Below are 25,559 nucleotides of genomic sequence, written 5' to 3'. Positions count from 1 at the left end.
TAAGTTTCACAATAATTTTTTACATTTTCACATGGAAGATTTTGTAACTTCTGTGATTATGCTAAATTTTGGCCCATGATGACTTTATTATATCAACTATTTTAAAAATTTCAATTAAAAATCTTGAAAAAAGATTGCCTAAGGAAACTCTAAGTCTTATAAAGATAAATCAGTTTGGGCACTTTTGTACTGTTTTTAGCATGAAGGTCAAGGGAGAATAAGACAGAAAATATCAACTCCAAATATATATATATATATATATATATATATATATATATACATATATATATATATATATATATATATATATACATATATATATATATATATATATATATATATATATATATATTACAACACATCTTAGGAACCATATAAAAATGTTTTAAATACAGGTATTCATTATTGTTCTACAAAGGATTTCATTTAAATGTACTTACAAAATTGTAGAATACATATGTACGTATACATGTGTGTACATGCATTTGTATGTACATATTCCACGAGAAAACTAAGAAACTGTGTGATTTCTGAGACTATTAGGTTGGACACATTTGAACAAATATTATATTTACCTTGTTTTGTGTCAAACAAGGTAAATGTAATATACAAAACCAAGGACACAGTATGCTCTTTGAGTGAAAACAAAATTATACATACAAAAGGAATGGACTGGAAAATTGATAAGCAACATTCCCCCCCTCCCCCGGGGTCGGGTAGGCAAAGGCTTATAAAACTCTTGATCCTACCCATCAGCCCTATATTCAGTCAGATCACTTCAATAAACCCTTCCACAACAAGGTATCAAATGAAACTCCTACTTTCTTAGTGTTTAGACTAAATCCCAAAAATGAGAATAAAAAGTGTCAAATGCCTCACATTCATAAAAGAAGCTAAAGCAAAGACAGTTCCAAAGCCCAACTGCTAGAGGTGGTCCATTAGCTACTAGCAGGTTGTCTTGAGACAGATTGTTCTTGGAGATGGATGTCAGTAGGTAGAACATATTTAGAGAAGCTACTGTTGATCTCGAGTCATAAAAGATACCCAGGTTACACCTGAAATGCCAAGTTAAGGTTAGTGGGATTCAACAAGCCCCTGTCAGCCTTAAAGGCTCATAGATGATTCCAGAATGCAGCCAAGTCAGAGACACTACCAGTGCTTCACTCTTGCTTTCTCAAGTAAAAACAAACAAACAAACAAAAAGACTTAGGGAAGATTGAGAAAGACCACTAGTGTGTTAGAGAGTTCAGGGTTAAGAGGAATTAGTACTGAAGAACCCTTGAAAAATGTTCAAAGGAGGGAGTGCAGGAGTGCAACCCATAAAAAATCCGCCTTTTTTCCTTAACCTGTCACTACAGGTCCAACTACAGAAAGACAAAAAAAGACTATTGGTTAGTAGAAGTTGGGTGTTAGGTGGGATGAAAAAGAAGAAATGAACTATGCTCTTCTTCCTAATTAGCTTTCAATAAGGCCGTACCTTTGAAGAAAGAGAAGATTGGAATCAAAAGAAAAGTATTGACAATGGACCTCCTTGGAATACCACAAATGGGACTCACTTGATCTGCTGAAGTTTTGACACAAAGGCTAGATGCTTTCAATGGAGCTTGTAGGAAAAGAGTGCAATAGAAACAAGTTAAACTTTTCTTGTATAAAAATAGTTTATTGGTGCATCATAATTATACAAAATGATGGGGTTCATTGTGCCACATTCCATGTGTAATGGACTAAAACCATTACCTTTGAGAATTTCATTTCAAATGAGAATTCAATCACTGTTGTTTCCCAGGATTAAGTTTTGACCTTCCTTTCAATAATTATGACACTTAAATCTTAAATTCCTATGTATCAGACAACTGTAAGACTAAATGCTAAATTTATAGGAGACAAATTTGATTACATTTACGTGTGTACATGGCTTGTCTACCATTGTGATATGAATTCCTTGCATATAAAAGAATTATAAGGTCATAATTATTACTACTGATTTTTTGTTGTAGTGTTCATTATTAAAAATTATTATTATTTGTCTCATATCACTCATGCATGGCACTCATAAGTGTTCCAAAAAATTTATTAAGTGGTTAGATAAATAAAGAAAAATGTAAGTATTAATTAAGGTTAGATTCACTGGCACTGTGGAAATAACCACATATTTATTACTAAATAGTAGAGCTTATACTTTGTAGTCTTTGTATTTTTGCTAATCAAAAGTACCAAGGCCTAATTTCTATTTCTTCACTCTAGTGAAGAATGGCTTTTTTATGTTTCTTATCCTAATCAATTTTTTCCCCAATCTTTAAACTACGAACAGTCACACATACTCTCAAACATATATTCTTACACATTATAGGCTGCAAGGAGAGGTAAAACTAAAAGACAAAATGACCAAACAAAAACTTCACCTAGGAGGAGCCTGATGAAATATCTCAAGCTGTGAGAAACTTTGGCAAGCTGTGCAGAAGGACTGTGAGGTATCTTTTCTTCCTCTGTACTTTTCTTGAGAACTGACCTTCCTCCACATTTCTCCCTTTGACTTAACCTCCTCAGGTAGTGAAGCAAGGGTGAGTTTCCTGCTCCTCTGTGAACAGCTTGGTATGCTAGGGAGGAGGAATTAGGATGTGGCCTTTCCATAGTCCACACTGCTAATGGGTATATCTGTCTAATCCTGGGATTTCTTATATGAAAAATTCTTCCTAGCTGCTGATAGAACCTATGTTTTCATAAACAAATCATATTAGAAATGGATGTGGTAATTTGGTTCCAATTTCTTACTCTTGAATCTATTCTTAGTCAAGTCATGAGAGAGGTTATTTGTTGTGTTTCTTTCAAAAATCTCAATAATAATCTTTGTTTTTCTCCTCAGTGATTAGGTCAGATCTTGAAAGTACATTTCTGAACATTTTTGTTTGTTTTCTCATATTTACCTTCTCTCAGCATTACTTTTACCATTAATTATTATTAACTTGTTATTTATTACAATGAAAATAAAGCCCTTGATCCCAATCTCTTCTAATATCTAGGCTTTTGTTCAATTTGTGCTCTAAAACAATAAAATCAAATTTATCTTTCCAAAAGACAAATCTTTTTATCTTACATTTTGATGAAAAATCTATTGGTATTAGTTGCCTTTAGGGAAAAAAAACAAAAACAAACAAACAAAGCAAAAACTGGCTTTTCAGATCCTTCCAAGCTGAATTCACCCAGCTTCCCAGAGTTTCGCCCTTCCTCATCCTCTCTGCATTGACCAAATGTGCCTGTCAAAGTACAATGTGCCCACTTTATCTCTCACAATTTTTCTACATTTTCATCTTTTGTTATATTAATCATACACTTCAAAAACTTCCTGTTCTTTAAACAAATGCTCATTTGTATTAATCGGCTTTCCATCAATGGGACAAATACCTAAGACAAAGAACATAAAGGTATAAAAATGTATTGTGGCTCATAGTTTCAGTTATTTCCATCTTTCAGTTCATGGTTGACTGGCTCCATTGATTTTGGCTTGTGGTGAGGCAGAACAGTGTGGTGCAAGTGTGTGGTGAAAGAGAGCTGCTCATCTGTAAGAAGAGAGGGAGGGTGTTGGGGTGGGGGGGAGAGAGAGAGAGAGAGAGCAAGAGAGAGAGAGAGAGAGATGCCAGAGATAAGAAATACCAAGGCCATTGCAGGGTATGCCCACAGTGATCAATTTCCCAAAACTAGGTCCCATCTCCTGAGTTTTCTGCCAGGTCACATTATTGTCATTAAATTATTAATCCATCAAACAATGAATCGATTGATGAAGCTAGTTTCCATGATCCAATCAATTTACAAAAGCTGCACCTGTGAACATTGCTGCAGGGAACCAAGCTTTCTACACACAAAGTTTGGAGAAAATTCCAGATTTAAAACATAACACCACTCTAAAAAGCTCACCCAAATTGGAATAAGTTGTTGTGATGGTTAATTTTATGTCTCCACTTTGGAAGTGTGAAGTTCCTGGTTATTTAATCAGACACTAATCTATGTATTGCTCTGAAGAGGTTTTTTTAGATATGTTTCTCATCTATAATCCATTGACTTTAAGGGAAAGAGATTCTCCTCCATGATTTTAGTGTTGAAGTTAAGAGCAAAAATGTAGATTGCCTGGAGAAGAAGAAATTTTACCTGAAACTATAGAATCAACTCCTGCTGGAGTTTCTAGTTCCCTGAAGTTCTATTTATTTCAGGTTCACTAGGTCCCATTATCACATAAAGCAATCCTTTATTCCCCTCTGCATCACTATCTGTCCCTCTCTTAGTCATTCTCTGTGTATATATGGATACTTCAAGACACCTGCATGAAAGTATACAGTCATGTGATGTGTAACAATGATTCAGTCAATGATGGAAAACATGCATGGCCAAAGTCCCATAAGATCACATCATCTAATGACACTGTAGCCATGTTAGTTTGTGCTAGCAGACCTTGTGTGGTTTGTACAATAACAAAATCACTACCAGGATGTTTCTCATAACATATTCCTTTCCTTAAGTGACTCATTCCTCTTTCTCTCTCCACATACACATCCTGTTGGTGTGTTTCTGTGGAAACTCTTACGAATATAACTGGTTCTTCTCTATGTTTCCCTAAAATGTTTCCTGCTCCTCAGGTGCAACAGCCTTATTCCTGCCCAACTGTTGATATCCTCTTGTTCTTTAATCTTATTATGTATGGCAATTTGGTATACTCTGACAATGTTTTAAATCTAGAAGATGAGCAATGAGTACTGCATTGAAGAAAAAGGCAAAAAGCATTGAGAGATTTCATCTCAGTTTTTCACATTAGTTCATTTCCATGCATTAGTGTATTGTATATTTCAGAAATTTAGGATTTTTTTTTTCATTAACATTACTCTTTACAAAGGGGAATAATGGTGTCTCTGTCATCTGTCAGTGAGAGCAACAAAGGCTTCCTGTTTGGTCATGAATGATAGTCCACGTGCACCTTCATGATATAGGACCCAGTTTACCCAATGGTGAGAAATTACACTTTCAAAATGTGGACCAGTGTCACTCATCCTCTAGTTAATGTGCATGAAACAGTTTATATACATATGTGATTAATGCTAAGATTAATTAATTTCTTAAAAAAAGGCTATTATAACAAAAGTGAGATTTTGATTCTGCGCAAAATTTATAGTTACTTCAACAAACAATGAATTGGGTTCCAGACAGGGTACCAAAGAGAATCTTTGTTTTTCTGCATATTATGAAACTCCCTTGGATTTTTCTTTTATCAGAAGAGGGTTGAGCATTTCCACAGAAATAAATTCCATCACATTTTGCTTGAAAAAGAAGGATAAAGTTTTGAAAACTACAGTTGTTTAAATGTATGAATTTTTATCATTTTCACACAATTCAATTTTAGATATTCTGTAAAAGTCATGTTTTCATTTACTCCTTTACAAACAATATTTTCTTAGCCATTGTAACAAGATAAGAATCTACTCAAGTATGAGGATCTGACAAATAGAGGGTGATCTCCTGAGCTTTTTCTAATATTAATTAAAAAAAAATTGTCTCGACTTTTGGAAAGTATCTTAATGCTCATTCCAATGCAGTTAGAGAAAGAAACTGTCAAAAGTAGATTTCCTGAGTCAATATCAAATGAAAGACAAATTATTTAGATTTTTTCTTTCTTTTATAAAAGTATCTTATGCATGCAAAACTACTTCATTCATCTTAAAGTGTTTTTTCCCTTAAAGAAATAATGATCATCTTAATAATATTATTAATATTAAATTAAAAGTAGACACTGAAATAGAACAGTATTTAATGGGATTGTAGTCAGCATTCCCTTATTATCTCCTCCCACTCTGATCTTTGACTTGTGTTTAATATATGTTTCCATTAGAGAAAAGAAAAACCTTAAGCACATGGGTGAGCCAATACAAAGGTAAAACTGTACTTCTTATTTAGACTTTTCTGTTGAATAATAATGCTTGAAATGCTTAACAAGGCAGGGATTTGTGTCTTAAAATGAAAGTAATATTTTATATTAGACAAGTTCTCATCCTTCTTATTTATTTTCTGTCCCTGAACATTCTCAGGGATGGCTGCTTCTTCTTTCATGACCACATAACAACATTGACCATTTAGCTCTCCTGGTGGAACAGCCTAACCTTGAACATAAGGACAATCCAATCAGTCCAGGAAGTCTCTGACTTTATTTGCCCCCTCTTTTTGACAAAACATCCCAGTTTTCTAATTATGTGAGCACAGAATTCATTGTCTCTTCCTCTAAAAAGCCATTTGTTTTCAGCCTCAAGACGATCTTATTCTCTTGGGGGAAAGCAGCCATTAGTATTAGAGAAAACAGTTTGTAGAAATGTGTGATATCCAGCTTTGGATACCATAAGAAAATACCTGAGATAATGAAACTATAAAGAGTTAAGGTTCACATTGGAGGTTTCAGGCCAAGATCCATTGGCACTGTTGCGCTGTCCCTGTGGCAAGAAAGACTGTCTTGGCACAGGAGTGTAAAAATGGTGGAGGAAAAACTCCTCACTTCATGGCTTGGGAACCAAAGAGAAAGAGGAGGAGGCAGGGGTCCCTCTGTCCTCTTCAAACTCACACCCTCAGTGACCTAAGACCTCATAGTAGACCCTAGGACTTACGGGCCGGACCACCTCCCAATAGTACCACACTGAGGACCAAGCCTTCACCACATGGAAATTTGGAGTCACTTAACTTCCAAACTATAGCATAGTTCATCTGTTATAACCCATATTCTCACAATATCAAATATAAAATAAAAATTGTTCATTTAATATTTGCTTTGAAAATTATTGAGGAATTTATTTGTGAGAGATCAAGAAATGCCATTCCAAACTATGGAAGGTTACTGAGCTGAAGACCAGAAGCAGCACATACAGAGACTCTTTCTGGCCTCCCTTGGTTTTCCTAAAAGCAGGAACTGTATAGACAACAGGTATGATGACCTCTCTCTACCAGGAAGGAATAATATTAGAGGCTCATGAAGACAATGTTAGAGGCTCATGAAGACAATGTTAGAGGCTCATGGCCTGGCAATGACACCAAAGACATGTTTACTATCCAGGATTTTATAGCCCATTCATTGCTTTCCCTCCAGTTGCAGCCTCTCTTGTGACTATTCTAAAAAAATATACTGCTCTTTATTGAAGATAATATGTAAATGGAAATTAAATTCACCACTGAGGACTATTCATTCTCTCTCCTGTATATGTATATGTGAAATATACATGTTTATAAGCTTTTCTTTATTTTCTCTTGTTATTCTATATTCTTAATGAAACAGATTCCAAGGATTATACTTAGACCATATATATTCAATAAATTTAAACCCCTATCATGTCCAGTAGGATGACAAGCTTTGCAGAAAAGATTTTCATCTACTATTTAAAACCATTGTGAACGCATAAAAATATTCTCTCACTGATTATGTAAAAGCTATTGCTTTTATTAATTTATTTATTTTAGTTGTAGGTGGACACAAAATGCCTTTATTTTGTTTATTTATTTTTATGTGGTGCTGAGGATTGAACCCAGCACTTCACACATGCTAAGCAAGTGCTATACCACTGAACAACCTCAGCCCTAAAATACTATTATTTACAATTATGTTATTGACATTCTAAATATGAAGACTGAGGTTGGAAGAGATTATGTGGTTTTTCCAAGGTTATGGAAGTAATAAAAGCCCAAACAATTCTGTAATGCAAGTTCATATAATTACAAAACACCCACACGTTGCCTTCCAACAATGCCAAATTACCTTAAAAAGCTTGTGTGTTTGTACTGGAGAACATATAACACGAGGTGAGGAGTATGTTCTGAGAGAGACAGAATGTAATCATTACTGCAATGTTTATATAATAGCCAAGTTATTATTTTTAATTAAGAGGGTCAAGATTCTGGCAGCATATTTGGCATATGTATTTTCATCCTAACACGTAAATTTTCTGCTCAGCCCCTCTGTCAGTCCACAAAGTAAGATAAGATAAACTAGCCAAGTAAAATCTATAATCAATGACAATATACCTATGTGATTTATGCCACAAGATTTTAAAACTTTATGTGGCTCCAAAACTTTAGATCTTCATTGACTGAAAAAAATAAACCAAAAGCATAATTTAAAAACAAAAATTTCAAAAGTAATTATCAATGTCAACCTTCTTTTTTCAACAGTAATGAAAAAGGAAAGGGCTTCTTGATGTTCTACATTTGTTTGTGCCTGGAGATTAATTTTAGAAAAAAAGAGGCTGTCATATTTCAAATGTTAGCAGATAATGAGAAAGCGATAGCTTGTACAAATACTGCTGTATGATTTTTAATTTGATTATGTATTCTATTGCAGGTACTCATTGATCATGGTAGCGTTTTCATTATTGTTATTTAATGCAATGAGCTTCACAGTAGAAAAGCAGAGGACTCATTTGAATTTCACTGTTAAAGCAGAGAAACAAACAAAAAAATGATTTGGAAAAGTTTTATTTGCCATCTATTGAAGGTCTGAACCAGTCATTATGTAAATCTGACTCCTTAAAATTAACCTTTTTAAGATAGGTTAAACTGGTTTGTTATATTCTTAGATCTTCATGGAGTTCCTATTTATGGTTCCAATTCACTTCTAGACACCAAGGACAAACTACCTTACCTCGTGCGTGTGTTTATATATATATTGCATGATGAGCCTAACAAATATATATTGAAAGGAAGAAAAAAAAATAGAGTTTGTAATAGGCAATATAGTTTACCGAATGCCCTTTCAATGAAATACTCAAGTTCTCAACGCTTATCTAATCTTATGGGGAGTGTGACTGTCACTGGCTAGCCTATTATAAACATTTATAGAAATACAAGCTAATTTTTAGAAAAATGATAGCAATGCAAATATCTCTGTTCCATAGATATGCAATTTGATTTTGGCTATCTAAATGCAATAGATCCTTGTTCCATGGAAATACTGAAACTGCTGTTGACCGGTGATGAGTTCTTGCTTCCCCAATGTTGAAGAATAACACCAAAGAAGAGTTCTTGCTTCCCCAATGTTGAAGAATAACACCAAAGAAGCATGCCGAGGCAAGGTCAGAGTAGAAATTAGAAGTTTATTAAAGGACAGCAGAAAAGACTTCTCCCCGAGGAAGAAGGGGACCCAAAAGGTGGGAATCGAAGTGCGGTTGTTTCCCCTTTTTATAGTTTTGATGATGGAATGTAGGTTGAAGGGTTTAGGACACACGTGGGCCCAATTATCACCTTTTGGGATGGGCTTATCATTTCTCTAGGGTGGGCTATCTCCAAATCTGTTGGGGGCTGTTTCCTGAGCTCCATTAACATTTCTTTGAGGTGGACTTTGGCCTAGGGTCTTTTAAGGACTTCATTAACATTCCATGAGTTGTCCTGCGTTTTCCCTGAGTCATTCCCAGCATGGCCTCCATTTTAGATTTCACTCAATATTAGACCCGATTTACCTAACTACACTGACTACCTAACTTTAAATCTGGCTTCAATACCATATTTTCTAAATAATTTTAATATTAGTTTACTATATATAAATTCTTTTTTTGATTTCTCCTTTATTGCTGGGAGCCATCAGCCAAGTAGGTATGACAATTTCCTTGCCAGCTACTCCCATGCTGTCTAGTGGAAGGACTCCTGAAAGGTGACCTTGCTCAAGGACCAGGGCAGATCTGTGTTTAGGGTGTCCCCGGTTTAGCATAATAGGAGATTAGGGTGTTCCCCCTTTAGAATAGGGTGTATCCTGCTGCCTGAGTTCCTCTTGAGTTTTTAGGGTCAGACAATATATTTGGGAGACAGAAGCCCAGGAGTGATTTTGGGCAGAGAACGTGAATTTCCTCAGAACGTGTTTGTAGAAGGCCTGTGTGAGTTCAGGAATAAAGAATTGCTCTTTGAATCTACAAGCTGTGTGGAGGCTCGTAATTTGTGCCCAGCCGGAGACTGCGGCACTTTATGATGTAAGGGTCCAGCGAAACGTCAGAGGGAGAGACCACTAGAGACCGGCTCCATGCAATTGGCAGAAGGGGTTTTATTGATTCAGCATGCTGAGGCTCCAGGCTCACTCAGGAAGATAGAGCAGCCCAGAGCCCCGAGCAGAGGTCAGGGAGAGCTTAAGTACACTTTTTTTGGAGAGGGCCGGGGGCTTTGCATACATCAGAACAAATCATCATGAGGCGCGGGAAAATTGAACAACAACTCTGAGACCTGGTTAGCACATTTGTTGGCGGGAACAGATTGGACAGGGGTGATTGGTTACTTCTAAGTGGGGTGCACATTCAAACTGATTGGTTTTGGGACTTGTAATGTCTACGTGCCATTTTACACAGAGTCCCAGGTTATTAGACAACCAGAGGAGCCAGTGAGAATGTTTACTGGGCAGCTCGGGTATTGTCCTAACAGCTACAGGGATTACAGGTTTCCGTGGGTAGCAGAGGAATTGTAACAATACTTAATCTTTTACTCTTTAACCCAAGCCCTGCAGTTAGAATCTTCACAATGTCTGGTCCTTTACACTTTAACTCTGGCTCTGCGGCTTAGAATCAGCTTAGAAATTTTACCTTTACAATGACAGTTATAACATCTTACTGGCTCCCTCAATCAATGAGATAAATAAGTTCTTGAACACATTAGTTTGAATTCAGCAGAAAAGTAAATATTTGGCCTGAGTTTGTGACCCAGTGGTAGAACTCTTCCCTGGTATGCACAAGGCCCTCGGTTCAATCCCCAACACTGCAACAAAATAAATTGAAAAACTTTCTCACACACATGATAGGCAAGCACTCTACCATTGAACTATATTCCTAGCCTGACTTTAGGTTTGTATTAAGTATTTAATATTTTTAGGTTGTATTTACAAGTAAGAATAAAGATTGATATAAAACTGGTATACAATATATTACAAAATGATTTTCAACGTACACTGGGTGAGTTTAAAAAATGTTATGTCATTTTATTTTAGTTGAGTTTCTTGCTTACATATAATTGTGTACTGGCATTAAAGAAACTTCATTTCTCTGTAATATAAATTATATCTAAAAATAATAATTAATTTATATGTGTGTCTTTGTTGGAAAACCCATCTTTTTCAATTAAAGTAACTGAAAACATTTTTGGTATAAATTATACTATCATATTGCAATTTATTTTAATTCACAGGGGATTACATAATTATTTAAATTAAAATATTTCTTAAATTCTAGTTTGTTGTTTCTTCATTATTGATATTTTAGTATATATACTACCAACTAAATTATATGTTTGAAAAATAAAAAAATTCACTTTACTTCATAGTACTAAGAGAAGTCTGATTTTTCCTTTTACATTCCGAAGTCCACTAAAACACCATTAAAACAACATAATTATTATAAACCCAGACAGAGTAATAAGAGCACGGAAATAACTTTAAAATTAAAATGTTCTATTCTGTTGAAAGAACAAATCCTAAATATTTAAAAAATCTAAAGTAAGTATGTTGTTGTCTGGCCAAAGTTCATTTATTTTTAAATGTGGGGATGATAGCAACCTTTGACAGATCTGAACAACTTTCCTCAATCATGTTCTCTTGATATAATTTGTGCTAAAGTTTTTTTGTCACAATTACCTAAATAACTGACTGAATTACAAAATATTCTTTACCAAAATACAAACATTCAAATGTGTGATTCAGTTATATATAGCCTATTCTATATTTTTGTTGTCTTGATTGCTTGACAATTTAAACTTTCTCATATTCCACACAGAAACTAACATGTAAATACCTCAATTTCATTTAAAATACCTTTATTTTATAAGCTTATTATTTACTTTCCCTCTTTCATAGAAATTCTCTTTTTAATTTTTTTTTGTTTTAATTAGTTACACACTGACTTTGATATATCATACATTTGAATCATATAGGGTATAATTTCTCATTTTTCTTAGTGTACAGATTGCAGAATCCTATTGGTCATGCAGTAACATATATACACACAGTAATAATAATGTCTGTTTCATTGTACTATTCTACAAGGGACCCTCAAGTTTCCATGTCCTCTGCCTTTACCCAGTTGAATTATTAATTGTGACCACCTTATGTCACCACTGTCTTTGAAAGAGCAACTAGCTAGAGGATAAAAGGAGAAACATACTGATAAATACATAATTTATTAAATCTAAAGCCAACACTTTCTGTGAGGAATCATTTAGATGCATTAAAATTTAATTAATAATGCATTTACTGCTTAAAGATGATTATACACCTCACACATGAGGATCAAGCTTTGATAAACATTTTCCTTGTCAAAGAGTTTTATGTTAGGATTTCTGAATAACTTCCCTTCAAATATTTAAGGAAAGAAAGATTTCTACAGCTACCACTGTGTTGTTTCTCCTAATGACAATATTAAAATTAACAATCTCATGTTCATTTCCTAAAAAGTACATGGAAAGTACTGAACAGTTTATTTTATATCCTTATTGCCCTTAAAGTTTATTAACATTAGAACACATTTTTAATTGCTATAATATTATTTGTTAAATATAATTATGAAAGCACCCATCATACACTGACTTAAAAACATTAAGACATTATAAAATATATGTATTTATTTATTCATCCGTTTATATAAAACATATTTATTGAGACTAACAATGAAAAGTACTGTATCAGATACTTAAGCTACATCCGTGAATAAAGTAAAAGCAGACAAATTCCCCAGCATTGGTAGAACATCATGCTAGTAGACATGTAAAAAAAATTATCATTAACAATAAACAAGGCACTGACTGAAAACAAGTGGCTTATTTCTAAAATCAATTATTTTGACTCCATCAGAAGCTTTAGGGAATTATACGTTACTTTTAATACCTCTGGAACTCCAAATCAACCAATATTCTCCATAGTGGAAGTAGCCTTTTTTAAAACTTAGCCTATGAAACCATTCAGATGAATAACATGGTGTATTAGCATGCTACAGTTACCAGTTCCAGATTCTGTGGTGTACTTTCACTCCTACAATTTTATCTCATTTTCCTGAGCCTTCAACAATCCAAAAGTATTTAAGAAAGAAACTAGATCAAACAGAAATAGTAGGAAGGCAAAGAGAGAAGGATCATGAATGTTTAGTCAGATCTGCTTCCCTGAAGCAGCTGCTAGCACACTACAGAGGTTTGCTAATTTTACATCTGCTGCTCACATTTTAGAATCCTCTTTTACATAGAAAGCCTTACCCCCTGCAGCATCAAAATTGTCATCCCTCTTCTCTATTGTGTCCTTGAGGGACACAAAGTTGATCAATGTATTTGTTGAGAATTTCACGCTTATCAAATGTGAGAAAAATAAACAGAAATAAAAAAGGCACAGGTCATGATATCCTGTTTTTGTGCAGCACTATCCTAAATTTAAGACTTAAACTCAGAAATGAGATATATATATATATATATATATATATATATATATATATATATATATATATATATATATATATTATATATCATATATTAAAAACTCATATGTTTACTTACTTTATTCCCAGAGAAGTAGGTTTCTTTCTTTCTTTTTTTCTTTATTCAGATTTAAGCTTGTTTCTTTCTTTTAGAAAAATTTGTCTTACATCTGTTCTTTGCTAGTGATAGACTCTCTTTTTTCCAACCCCAATCGTGGGGTTAGAATGGAGTGTGAGAGATCATTACCAGGCCATCCACTAAGTATTTTTTGAGTTAAAGCAGCTACTCTGAGACATAGACAGGTTGACTGGGGTTATTTCCAATCACCTAATGAAAAAGAAAGCCCGTTCTTTCTTTTTTTTCCGTGCCTCAGTGATGCCACCGCATTTTTCCATTTTAGATATGACTGGGGAAGGGAAGAAATGCCACTATGAATTTTCCTCCAAACCAAATCAAATAATGTCCTGTCAATTTTTGCGTTCTACTGACTTCAGAATGCACAACATCCATGTGAGATACACGTGGGCCATCAAAGAAACACATGGAAGGCCACTCCAAACCCTTTGCTGTGTAAAAGTGCTAGCTTTCCTTCCTTCGTCATCTGCTAATTATAGCATGTCCATTTTTCTGCATTGCTCACACTGACTGAATGTCCAAATCTCAAATTGTAACAGAAATGAAGGAGAAAAACACATATTTTAATGCAATGTGCATGTGCCAGATTGTTGGTAGCAATCTTGAACCTGACAGCTCCCTAACATTGGCATAATGAAGTTGATAAAATAGAGAGAAAAGTCTCTATGATTTTGACTTTCTGAGTAATTAACTATTTATCACCTTCACCTTTGATACCAATTATTATAGTTCTGAAATGGCTTATGGAAGCTCCAATGCAAATATTTTTTTAGAAAACTGAGACCTATTTAGAAATGTTTATTTGTACATGTCACTTTTATTCAAAATAAAATATTCATAGATTATCATAGAATTTCAGAGTCTAGGCTCTGTACCAGGCATCCAAGAACCAATTATTGTTGACTTTTAGGAAAGATGAAAAATCTGGCTTAACATGTTTTTTAAGTGAACATTACTTCTTAAAGTCTGCAATTATATTTTCTTTTCTGGAAATGCTAAATGATGGTCAACAAAATCTATATCTGCATACCAAGAAGGCTGTTGAACATGAAGATGAATATGCTTATCTATAAACTTTCTCAGAATACATAGTGGAGAATTTTGTAATAATAAATGAATTTAACTTTCTCTGGGAAGAAACACTCTACCCAGGTAAAAGCAGAAGATAAGATGTTGTTATGCAACATAGTTCAAGTTGAGAGATCTCACTTATAAAGTCAATGCAAACTTATGTGAATAGACACATTGCTTTACTAGAAAAAAATAAATATTTAGATGCTGTTGCTATATCCTTTCTTTGGATGACTAAAAAAAAAAAACCTACCTATACACCACCCTATCACTTCTTTTCTCTTTCAAATCCATTTATATTCTTTCAAAGAACACAAAGGAAAGGAAAAAAAATGTTTAGAATCCTCTGTAAAAATAACAATCTAAGTCTAAACATTAATAATCCCTCCAAAATCTTGTGTATATCATATTCTTCCCTATATGTTAAATAGGCTATAGTAAAAAAGGCATTAAAACAGAAATACACACACACATACACATACACACACACACACACACACACACACACACATTACTTGACAGGTTAATGCAAACAAAACATTTAAGCAAAGATTGAATTTTGTAATTTCAACATTGTTTTTTTAATATTCTTTCTTATTGTTTTAATGCAATAAATTCCATACTAAAGGTGAGAAATTTTAAGGCACAATATTATAACATGTTTTGATCACAGTGAAGTGACAAAATCTTGTCAAATATGTTGAAAACTACAGCTAAATTATGATAGGTGTATTGAAGAATTGTGAGATTTGAAGGGACATTCTGAGCACTGTAATTCAAATTGCACCCATTGCAAGAATCCTTTAAGGTTTTCAAGAAGCATTTTCAGTGTCTACATGAATACTTGAACAGGTGAGACTCTCTTTTGAACTTTTTTCAGTGTTAGGTATTATTAGTTACATTAAACTGAGATTCCCCACCCCTTAACAACTTTCAACCCTAGTCCCACCCAGTTGCAGCTAGCAGCATCCTCTAAGTCCTGCCAGTAGCTCTAGTTTTGTCTCTCAGAACAAATCTACAGGGCATGAGCTTCCTCCCAACTCATCAGTGCCCAAAGACAACTGTTCCCTTTCTGTGTGCTGCTGTCCTTTGTGAGCTAGATTGTGTTTGCTTTCTTTAGTGAATCCACAGATGCAGCTGCCATTCCAGCATATCCATGCCTGAAAAGCTTTTTTTTTGTTAAAAGTTGATAATTCCATTGCCATCCTACTTAATAACTTTGAGCAGCTCTTAAAAGAGAGAACTTGTAAGTCCTATAAATATTTTGGTGGAATGTTTGGGCATTACGATGTTCCTTGTTTTCTCTGAATGTATTTCTCACAGTGTTGGGTAATATTTTAGATGACTGTGTCATAGTTGCTTTTATTGTTGTTTGATCATGATTGACAGGAATGCATCTAAGTTTCCACATTATGATCATGATTGACAGGAATGCATCTAAGTTTCCACAAATCTAAGTTTCCACATTTCCTATGGCTAAATGTTGGAATCTGAAGGTGCATTGCTGATGGGAAGATAACATAGATTTACACTGTCTGCATACTGAAGTCAAGGGCTACGGATATTAAGAGAAGATTCAGTTGACTATCTTCTTCCTTTCAGTACTAATCTAATTTTTCTGCTTAAAAGAGTGAACATTCAGACTGTAGTAATGCCAATCATTCTGTAGGTGAGGAAAACTTTGAAAAAGGAAAACCCTAAGTTAACATTATAGCTACCAAATGCTTTTCTTCAATGAAGTATGAAAGACACAATAAGGTAGTGAGAATGAGTGGGAGTGAGGATGATGAGCTGAACTGTCAGTACCTCATTTACTGCCAGCAGTACTGTCTAGCCTCCAGAAAGCCTCAAAACAAACTTGTAGGCAGCTTGATTGTAGAGCACTTACCTGCAAGGACTCAGGTTCAATCCCCAGCTCAGCAAAGGAAAAACACCAGTTGGCAGGAATGACTTTGATCTTTTATTTTCACCATTGTCATTAATCCCTATCCTATTTTTGCATGTGTGTTTATTTCAGAAAGTTGAAGGACAGCTTCATCGATGTCAATTGGCTGCTTGACAGTGTAAGGATTTCATAACTTTTCCTCATATGTCTTTAGTTTGAAACCAGTGTGAACATTTCGCTTTGAATACTTATTAAACAGAATTAGTCAAAGGCATCCCCCTTTTATGTAGAATATCTGTTTTCAGAGTTTTACATTGACAAAAGAAATAACTATATTATTTAGAAACTCATCATCACAGAGACTGAAGCCTTTTCCTTGTTGAGATAATTGATTAGATCAATAATGTACAATAATCCAGGCCAATGTATTTCTTTCACAGGAATACAACCGGCTTAAATTAATCAGGAATTCAGCACCTTTTGCCCTGTATGACAAAACTGAAAATAAAGAACAAATAAATAAAACAAGATTTTTAAAAATAAATGAGAAGAAAGAAAGGTTATAACACGACTGCAGAAGCAAAGATTGGAGAAGCACATCCCGAATGTTTTTAAGTCCAGCTCCACACTGCACTAATACATGCAGAATCTTTCTGCAAATCAAAATGTGTTTTGTAGTTGTTTCCCTTATTAAAAAATTGAAGACAGTTTTAAAAAATCATATACACAAGATTAGCTCTAAAGTAATCTGCTTTGCAAGTTCTCTCTAAATTATTGTATTACTGAAACCTTTGACTAAACAGAACAATCATCATTTTAGTGAAAAAATAAAAAATAAGATAAAATTCTAATTACAGTTGACAAAAATATATTGCTATGATGTGACTTGTTCTTATGCCATGACTCAATGTACTCAGACTATTAATCTTTTTTTCATCAAAACAAAAGTATTTTTTTCAAAGCCAAAAAAAAAAAAAAAAAAACTTTTGGATCAAAATATTTTAATAGAGGCTACTGCCATCACATAAAGGAAAACTATCAGTTATAATAAATATTTCCAAATGTTTACTCACTGTAACAAACTTGGTTCTTTTTTATTTAACATTCTATGTTCATATTTTTATGTTCTTTCAGCTAATTTAGATATAAGAACTGTTTCATAAGTTCAATTGTAATACTTTTAATATCATTGGACATTGTTCCCTCAAATTCAATATTTAATTAACAAGAGTGAATCTGTGCCCCCCTTTGTGCCCCACAACTGGCAGCAGCAGACCAGAAGATGAGTGTAGGACACTTGAAAGCTTACTGTTATATCCTACTGACTTTCTATTTCATTTCTTTGGAAGTGAATTATGACTCCAATAATATGCTTTTGGTAAAAAAAAAAATGATTTCTGGCATCTTGTGGGGGAGGATCTGAAGAGGTTTTAAATTATATTTTGTCATGAAAATACACATCTTGTCATCTTTCTTTAGATGTTAGAATCTTTCATCTTGCTTGAAAGTTCAGATTGATCTGTAACCTTTTTTTGAAAAAAAATCATATGTCAGACACTTTGATGTGTTGTGCATATTTTTGCTCAGGAAGCTATAGGGCTTCTGGCAGACCATAACTGAGAAATGCAATTGAATTTTATACACTATCTGCTGACCTTGGGATGGTATCGGATGCCCTGGGAATCAGACTGTCCTACTTTCAGCTTCTCTGGGCAATTCAATGACATATTGACTTGGCTTATGTTCTGCAGACAAAGTTTACACAAGCAAGATGAACTTCTTCATTTCCTAAACTCTGATGGATGTTCTGAGAAGAAACCTTGGCTCATTGACTAGAACCAATGGATATTTTAATTTCCAAAGACTGTCATGCTCTTTTGGTCTCTCCCTTTCTCAACTTACCCTGTGCAAAAGTATCTTGTAGTCAATGTCATTTCAACAACTAATTTAACCAGCATTTACAAGTGTACCAGCTTTATTGGTTAAATACTGGGATGAATAAAACTCTTGAGGGCAGGACTATAGAGACAACATTTTGCGAATCCCCCAAATTAAATGATTTCTGTGATGTCTTAAGGCAAAATCTTATGACTTTTGTTTCATCCATTTTGGAAGAAAAAAAAATGGTTTTCTTGAAGGATGTCCTTGACTGAGCAAAAATGATAGCAAGTACTGTAGAATATAGGAGATGGCCTCAAGAGAAATCCCAAGGGAACAGTTGAAGGTTTGAGGAAGAAGTGTAAGATACGGGGAAGATTATAGGCTTGAAACTGACTCAGTGAATGAGCGCCGTAGTCTGGCTGCAGAAAAATAACCAGGGGGTGATGAACAACTTGTGTACATTGATACAGCAGGAATGGAAGCCATTTATTGTAGGACAACAGAGGTATTTATACATTCCACACTGCTTTCTAATTAACATAAACTAGATACAGCAGTCAACCAATAAGAAATCTCCACACTTAATGGCTCGCTGGAGTTACTTCACAAACCACTCCCTCTGGCAAAATGCCAGGTGCCATCCAGACTTGTTTACAGACTCTAACAAATGAGGGAGGGCAATGTTATGGGGCAGCTGAGGAGAACATAAGGCCATTGCAGACAACAGCATGGCTGCATATTTCTTCCAGCCACATTTCACCATCTAGTTTATAGGTAGGGAGTAAGGAGAGAAGAGGATGTTACCAGGGTTGGGGTATATTCAAGTGATTAAGAAGCAAGGAATATAAAACTGTTATAAAAATAATTACCCATAAAATTTAACATACGTTAGGAAGGATGTAAAGCCACGGACTGGGGAGGTTAAAATGGAAAAAATAATAGAATCAATCTATGATATTCCTATTTGTGTGAGAGAGTTTGTGTGTATATGTGTGTGTATTGTTAGAATAGTAGAATGGGGGTACCAAAAAGAAACAACAGAATATATTGTGCTTAGGTTTATTCAGTTACTTAAAATTCATAATATGAAGTCTACAGCTATTGGTGATGATGAAGAAGAGAATGATGATGAACAAGAACATATGTATGTACAACATGATCATGTATCATTTATGTTTTCGAAGGAATCTACGTACTACTTTCCAGATTGGCTGCACCAATTAGCAGTCTCACCAACAATTTATGAGTATGCCTTTTCCTCTCACATCTTTGCCAACTCGTATTGTTCTTTGTACTCTTCATAACTGCCATTCTGACTGGAGTGAGATAAAGTCTTAGAGTAGTTTTGATTTGTATTTCTCTAATTACTAGAGATGATAAACATTTTTAAAATATATTTGTGGATTGATTGTATATCTTCTTCTGAGAAGTGTCTGCTAAGTTCTTTTGTCCATTTATTGGTTGGGTTGTTTGTTTTTTTGGTATTAAGTTTTTTGTGTTCTTTATATGTCCTGGAGATGAGTGCTCTATCTGATGTGCATGTGGTAAAAATTTGCTCCCATATTATCAGCTCTCTCATGACCTCATTGATTTGTTTTGCTGAGAAAAAGGATTTTAGTTTGAATCCATTCCCTTTATTGATTCTTAATTTTATTTCTTTCACTTTAGGAGTCTTTTTAAGTAAGTAGGGGCCTAATCCAGCATAAAAAAGATTTGGGACTATGTTTTCTTCTATTAGGGCATAGAATCTGGTTTAATTCTTAGGTCCTTGATCCATTTTGAGTTAGAGAGGAGGGGGCCATGAGAATGGAAAAAAAGGTAGAATGAGATGGACATCATTACTCTACATACATGTATGATTGCATGAATGATGTGACCCTACTTTGTTTACAACCATGAAGTAAAAAAAAAATGTGCTCTATTTGTGTACAATGAGTCAAAGAGCATTCTGCTGTCATTATAACTGATTACAACAAATACATTTAAAAAATTTAAAAAAGAAAAAGAGAAGACATTGCAGAGGCTTCTACCCCCAAACAGAGAGGGTTTTCTTTAGAAACTATCCCACTGTTTCCACATAATTTCTTGACTTTTAGAATGATCAACCCCAGAGAAGATGGATGGGGATATATTGAGCTTAAAACAGGAAAAAAACATTATAACAAAGGTTTATAGCAGTTCAAATATACTAGAAGGAAAGTCAGTGCAAATAGACAAGAAACAGGGGCATATTCCTTGTGGGTTTTTGAACAAGACAGCAAAAATATGAGAGCAAAAATCCAACCATTGATTGAATTGAGTATGCATTCCCAAAATACAGGATTTAATGACCTAAGAGAGACTTCAAGATATTGGGAAAACTTTCTACTACAATGTCCCCTGAAAGCTAGGAAACACAACTTGCTACTGCAATGACCACTTAAAAGTGAGAAACAAACAAACAAACAAACAAACAAGCAAACAAACAAAACCAGCCAGAAACAAGTGAGGGGAGAATATCAGAATTGCCCTAGGAGAAAGAAGTAAAAAAAAGGTTTGAAATATGGGCTCTCTGGAATGGACTTATTATATAAGGTAAGAAGATCCCTCTAAGTTGTATGCTTGGTGGGAGAGATTGGTGAGTCACTATTCATTAAGATCATGAAGTAAGGATCATTGGTATCACCAGGCTCTCCTTTGTAGAGAATGGATAATGTAAGAGAGACAGCAACACAGCTGGATGAGGGTGCCCAAAATGACAGAAGTCAGGCATTAATTATTGTTATGACTGGTCAATCAAAGAGGTCTAACCAACAAAGATTTGTAAAGATGTTTAATAGATTATAGGCTTCCTAGGGACAAAACAGAAAGATAGTTGGGAAGTATGCTATTTAGTTTTCCCCAAGTGGCATGCTGGTCACTGTGAGCATTACGCATGCAGCATTCAGAGCTTAACATCTATCTGTGTCAAACAGGTTGAATTTTCACAGGCACAATAACTAGCCCAGTCTTGATACTGGGGAGTTCATACTATGAGCTTATGTTTATCTTAGATATCATGGGTGCTTTAGTTCATGTGTTAGTAATGTCATTTTGCCATATAGAGTTAGGAAAATGCATTTAAAAATTAATGAACTCATAGTAAGGTTTTGAATGTATATCTAATATTAGAGCATTCTTACAAAATTTTCACAATTTTTATTTGAGTTCTGTATTGTCCTAACACTGAAATCTAATGTTAGAATAGTTACTTGTCTGTTATAGCTATATCTACTTATTCATATATATCTAATATATATATATATATATATATATATATATATGCTTATATCTACTTCCTCACATTCATACACACATACACCACACACATATATATATACACACATATATATACTCACACACACACACACACACACACACACACATTATATATATATATATATATATATATATATATGTCTAATGTCAAAGTAATGATAACAATGTTTCTTTGAACAATAAGATAGCAGAATAAAATTTAAAATATGTATGTAGGCATATTTGACTATAAAATATATTCAGCTAAGAATTAACTAAAAATAAAGTCTTTTAAAGTCTCTTGGAGTAATTCCTTATCTAATTTGATTGTGTAAACAACTTGATAAAAAATTATATTCATTCATTTTATCTTCCTTTTAGTTTTTAGGTATTATCTTGTTTTTGTTTATTTTTGTTATTTTGTTTATTTATTCCTGGGTGGATTCACAAACTACATTATTACCACTGTGTTCTATTACCCCAAACTGTTCAAATCTGTTTACTTTTTAAAATTGTCTTATTAAATTGTAATCAAACATTTTAGAAAAATACATGTTCCTGTATATTTTCCACAGGTTCATTTATAAATAATTTGAAAAAAGAAATTTAACACTATAGAAGAACAGAATCTCTTAATAAACACTCAGGCTACAAAATAAAATATTATGATTAGCCACTTCCTGCTTCTCCCAAACACTTCTGTCTCCTGCCTAAAGTTTAACACTATAATTTTTGGGTGGTTTTATTTAGATACAGGGTCTCACTGAATTGCTAGTGCCTCAAAGGTCCTGAAGCTGTCTTTGAACTCACAGTCCTCCTGCCTCAGCCTTCGGAACTGCTGAGATTACAAGCATGCACCACCACACCTGGCTACCACTATCTTTGCTTCTTTAAATACTATATAACAATATTATTTTCATCTATTTTTATGTTTTGTTGTTCAATAAGAATTTTGAACATGGTAATAGTCCTCATATTGACCTAAGCCATTTTTGATTTTCTTTGCTGTGTAGTGCTATATTTTATAAATATATCATTAGTCTTGAATTCATTCTATTGTTGAAGCACATTGAGTTTTTCAAGAAGAGTATTTCAAATTTGGTAGATAAATGTCAAATTATCAAATACTGTATGCCAATTTACACTGCCTCAAAACCTTATAAGAGTTCTTTTTCCTTCACAATACTTGTTATTGACAGTCTTTTTCAATTTTAGTCTGTCTGCTTCACTTGTAGTGTTATACAACTGAAGTTTTAAATTGACATTGATGACTAATGTAATTGAGATATTTCATGACCTTGTACATCCTCTCTTTTGAAGTGCCTGTTCAAACCTATTCTGTATTGCATTTTGTACCCTTTACCAATTAATATAAATATGATTACAAAATCTTATAGATAGGAGACTTTTGTGGCTTAGACGTGCTACATTTGCCATCTCTGATCCATGGTAGAACCAAAGAGTACAGAAGTCCAGAAAGACTGCACTGGCCATTTGACTTTTTAGGAAGAACATTGAAAATAGGAATTACTTGTCGAAGAATACTGCGGAGTGGTTTGGATTAGATTAAGAGAAAATGAGGAATGAAGAAAATCAGCCAGGCAAGAAGAGAGAAGGAAAGATCATGGAGACAGGCAGGCAATCTTTTTATCAACACATATACAGAAACTATATCCTGGCATAACAGTTAAAATAATAATTCTTAAAAAAAAATAAAATGGAATACAACCAGCCTGTCATTGAAGTAGCAATAGGTTCCTTAAAACAAAAACAAAAACAAAAAACCGCTATCATAAAGGAAAAGATTGATACAAATGGCTATATTAAAATTAAGAGTGTTTCTTATATTAAAAGAATAAAGAGCCATAACTTCTTAAGATTAATATTCCTATAAACACATTTTACTTTTATTCATAAAGTATATCTTTATTTTCTAAAATATGCTACTTAAGTTTAATAGTTTTTCCCTATTATTCATTGTTCTTTTCTCATTTATTTCAACAAATCAAATAGACATTTTATTTTATTTTACATTTCTACATTATTTTATGTGTTGGGGCAAAGATTGAATTATTTCTTTAAAGACAAATAAGATCAATAGACTATGATAGCTGCAATTGTCATTCATAACCACATTCAAGCAAAAAAATATTATCTTTCTGTGCCTAGATTATGGGAAATATTTCTACAAGAAATATGTTAATTTTCTTTAGGCTGCCAAGATTTTGATTTTTTTTTTTGCTTATAACTTTCAATTTGATTCTTGCCCTCTACTTTGGAAAAATACATTTGAATTTCATACTCTTATGCTACAGAGCTTGAGAGTTTTTTTCTTCCTGGGAGATTCCCCCAACCAAAGCAAAGTTGCACTTCAAACACTATTAGTCTTCTAGGACTGTCCTCACAAAATGCCATGTACAGGGTGACTTAAACATCAGAATTTCATTATCTTATTATTCTGGAGGCTAAATGTCTACATCAAGGTATGTATAGGGTTGCTTTCTTCTGAGTACTTCCAACTTGGCTCGTAGATAGCCATTTTCATGTTTTCATGACATTTTCCTGTTCTATATGTCTATTTCTAAATTTACTTTTCTTATGAGAACACCAGTAATATTGCATGAAAATGCACTCTGATGTCTTCATTTTGTTTAATTACCTCTTTAATGACTACATCTTCAAATATAGTCACACTACAGGATATTAGGAGACTGAGACTTCGGTGTGTAAGTTTTGGAGGAAATAACTCAGCTTGTAAAAGATAGAATGTTTTATTAATTTAAACATAACTTTTATTGTCACACATATGTAGGAGTTCTGATTACTTGTAACTCTCTCACATAAACCTACTAGCTCATCTCCATTTGTCACAAATTAAAATAATAGCCTTAAATTTTAAGGTATATATTTCTATGTGACAAATAGGAACTACTCAAAACTTAAGATTTTTTTTAAGTTCACATGACTTTTCATTTTACTTCTCTTTGGAAATTTTTATTCTTTGTCTAAGAATTCTGTACTCTATTTCTTTCTTTCTTTCTTTTTATATATGACAGTGAATTGCATTACAATTTTTATTACACATATAGAGCATAATTTTTCATATCTCTGGTTGTATACAAAGTATATTCACACCAATTTGTGTTTTCATACATGTACTTTAGATAATAATGCTTTGATAAGCATGCACACAAACACAATTTGTATCCATGAAGCATGTTAATACAGTCAAAAGAGAACTTTATAATTATATATATGTAGGTAATTCACCTTTTCAGATGTATTAAAATATTATTTTATGCTTGGAGTCCAGGCCAGAACCCCATGCAACCTGCCTCCCCTAGAGTCAGAAACTGAGGAACACCGCACCTGGTATGGAGAAGATCACCACACTGCAGTTCCCCATCCACAAAGTGTGGCTGAATCCAGACCACTTCCATCTTGGGACACTGCAGTCACTGCCATAGTCCATGTGGTACTCTCCAATGTGGGACAATGGACAGGGCCATGTGGCAGCTGCCTGTTGCTGTACTGTACACCAATGTGTGCCATCACTGAAGAGGTTGTCTAACACCACTGCAGAGCCCATTCTCCCAACCTCATCTCTCAAAGCAGTTGCATTCATCTTGGGACACCTCCACTGCCATCTTGGGTTACCTCCCTTGCCATCTCCACCACCTTCAATAGGGGCAGATTACACCTTGGGACATGGACTGAGTCTTGGAAGACCAATAGCAAGATATCTACAGACTTGATGCTACATACCACTACCAACTAGGGATGTGGCTACAGCCATATAGAGACAACAATGAGGACCTGAAAGATTACTGGCCCTGTGGGCCAGTAGCACCAGAGGTATGCCTACTAGTTG

At 34.1% G+C, this 25,559-nt stretch overlaps 1 pseudogene; it reads right to left on the bottom strand.

The window, feature by feature from the left end:
• The window catches only part of LOC143388266 (E3 ubiquitin-protein ligase RNF213-like), a 131,681-nt pseudogene extending 106,404 nt beyond the window's left edge, over window positions 1-25,277 (bottom strand).
• Window positions 25,278-25,559: the final 282 nt, after the last annotated feature.

Source organism: Callospermophilus lateralis, unplaced genomic scaffold (assembly GCF_048772815.1).
Source record: "Callospermophilus lateralis isolate mCalLat2 unplaced genomic scaffold, mCalLat2.hap1 Scaffold_177, whole genome shotgun sequence".
In the NCBI taxonomy this organism is placed as follows: Eukaryota; Metazoa; Chordata; class Mammalia; order Rodentia; family Sciuridae; genus Callospermophilus; species Callospermophilus lateralis.
This window is presented reverse-complemented; position numbering and strand designations above follow the sequence as displayed.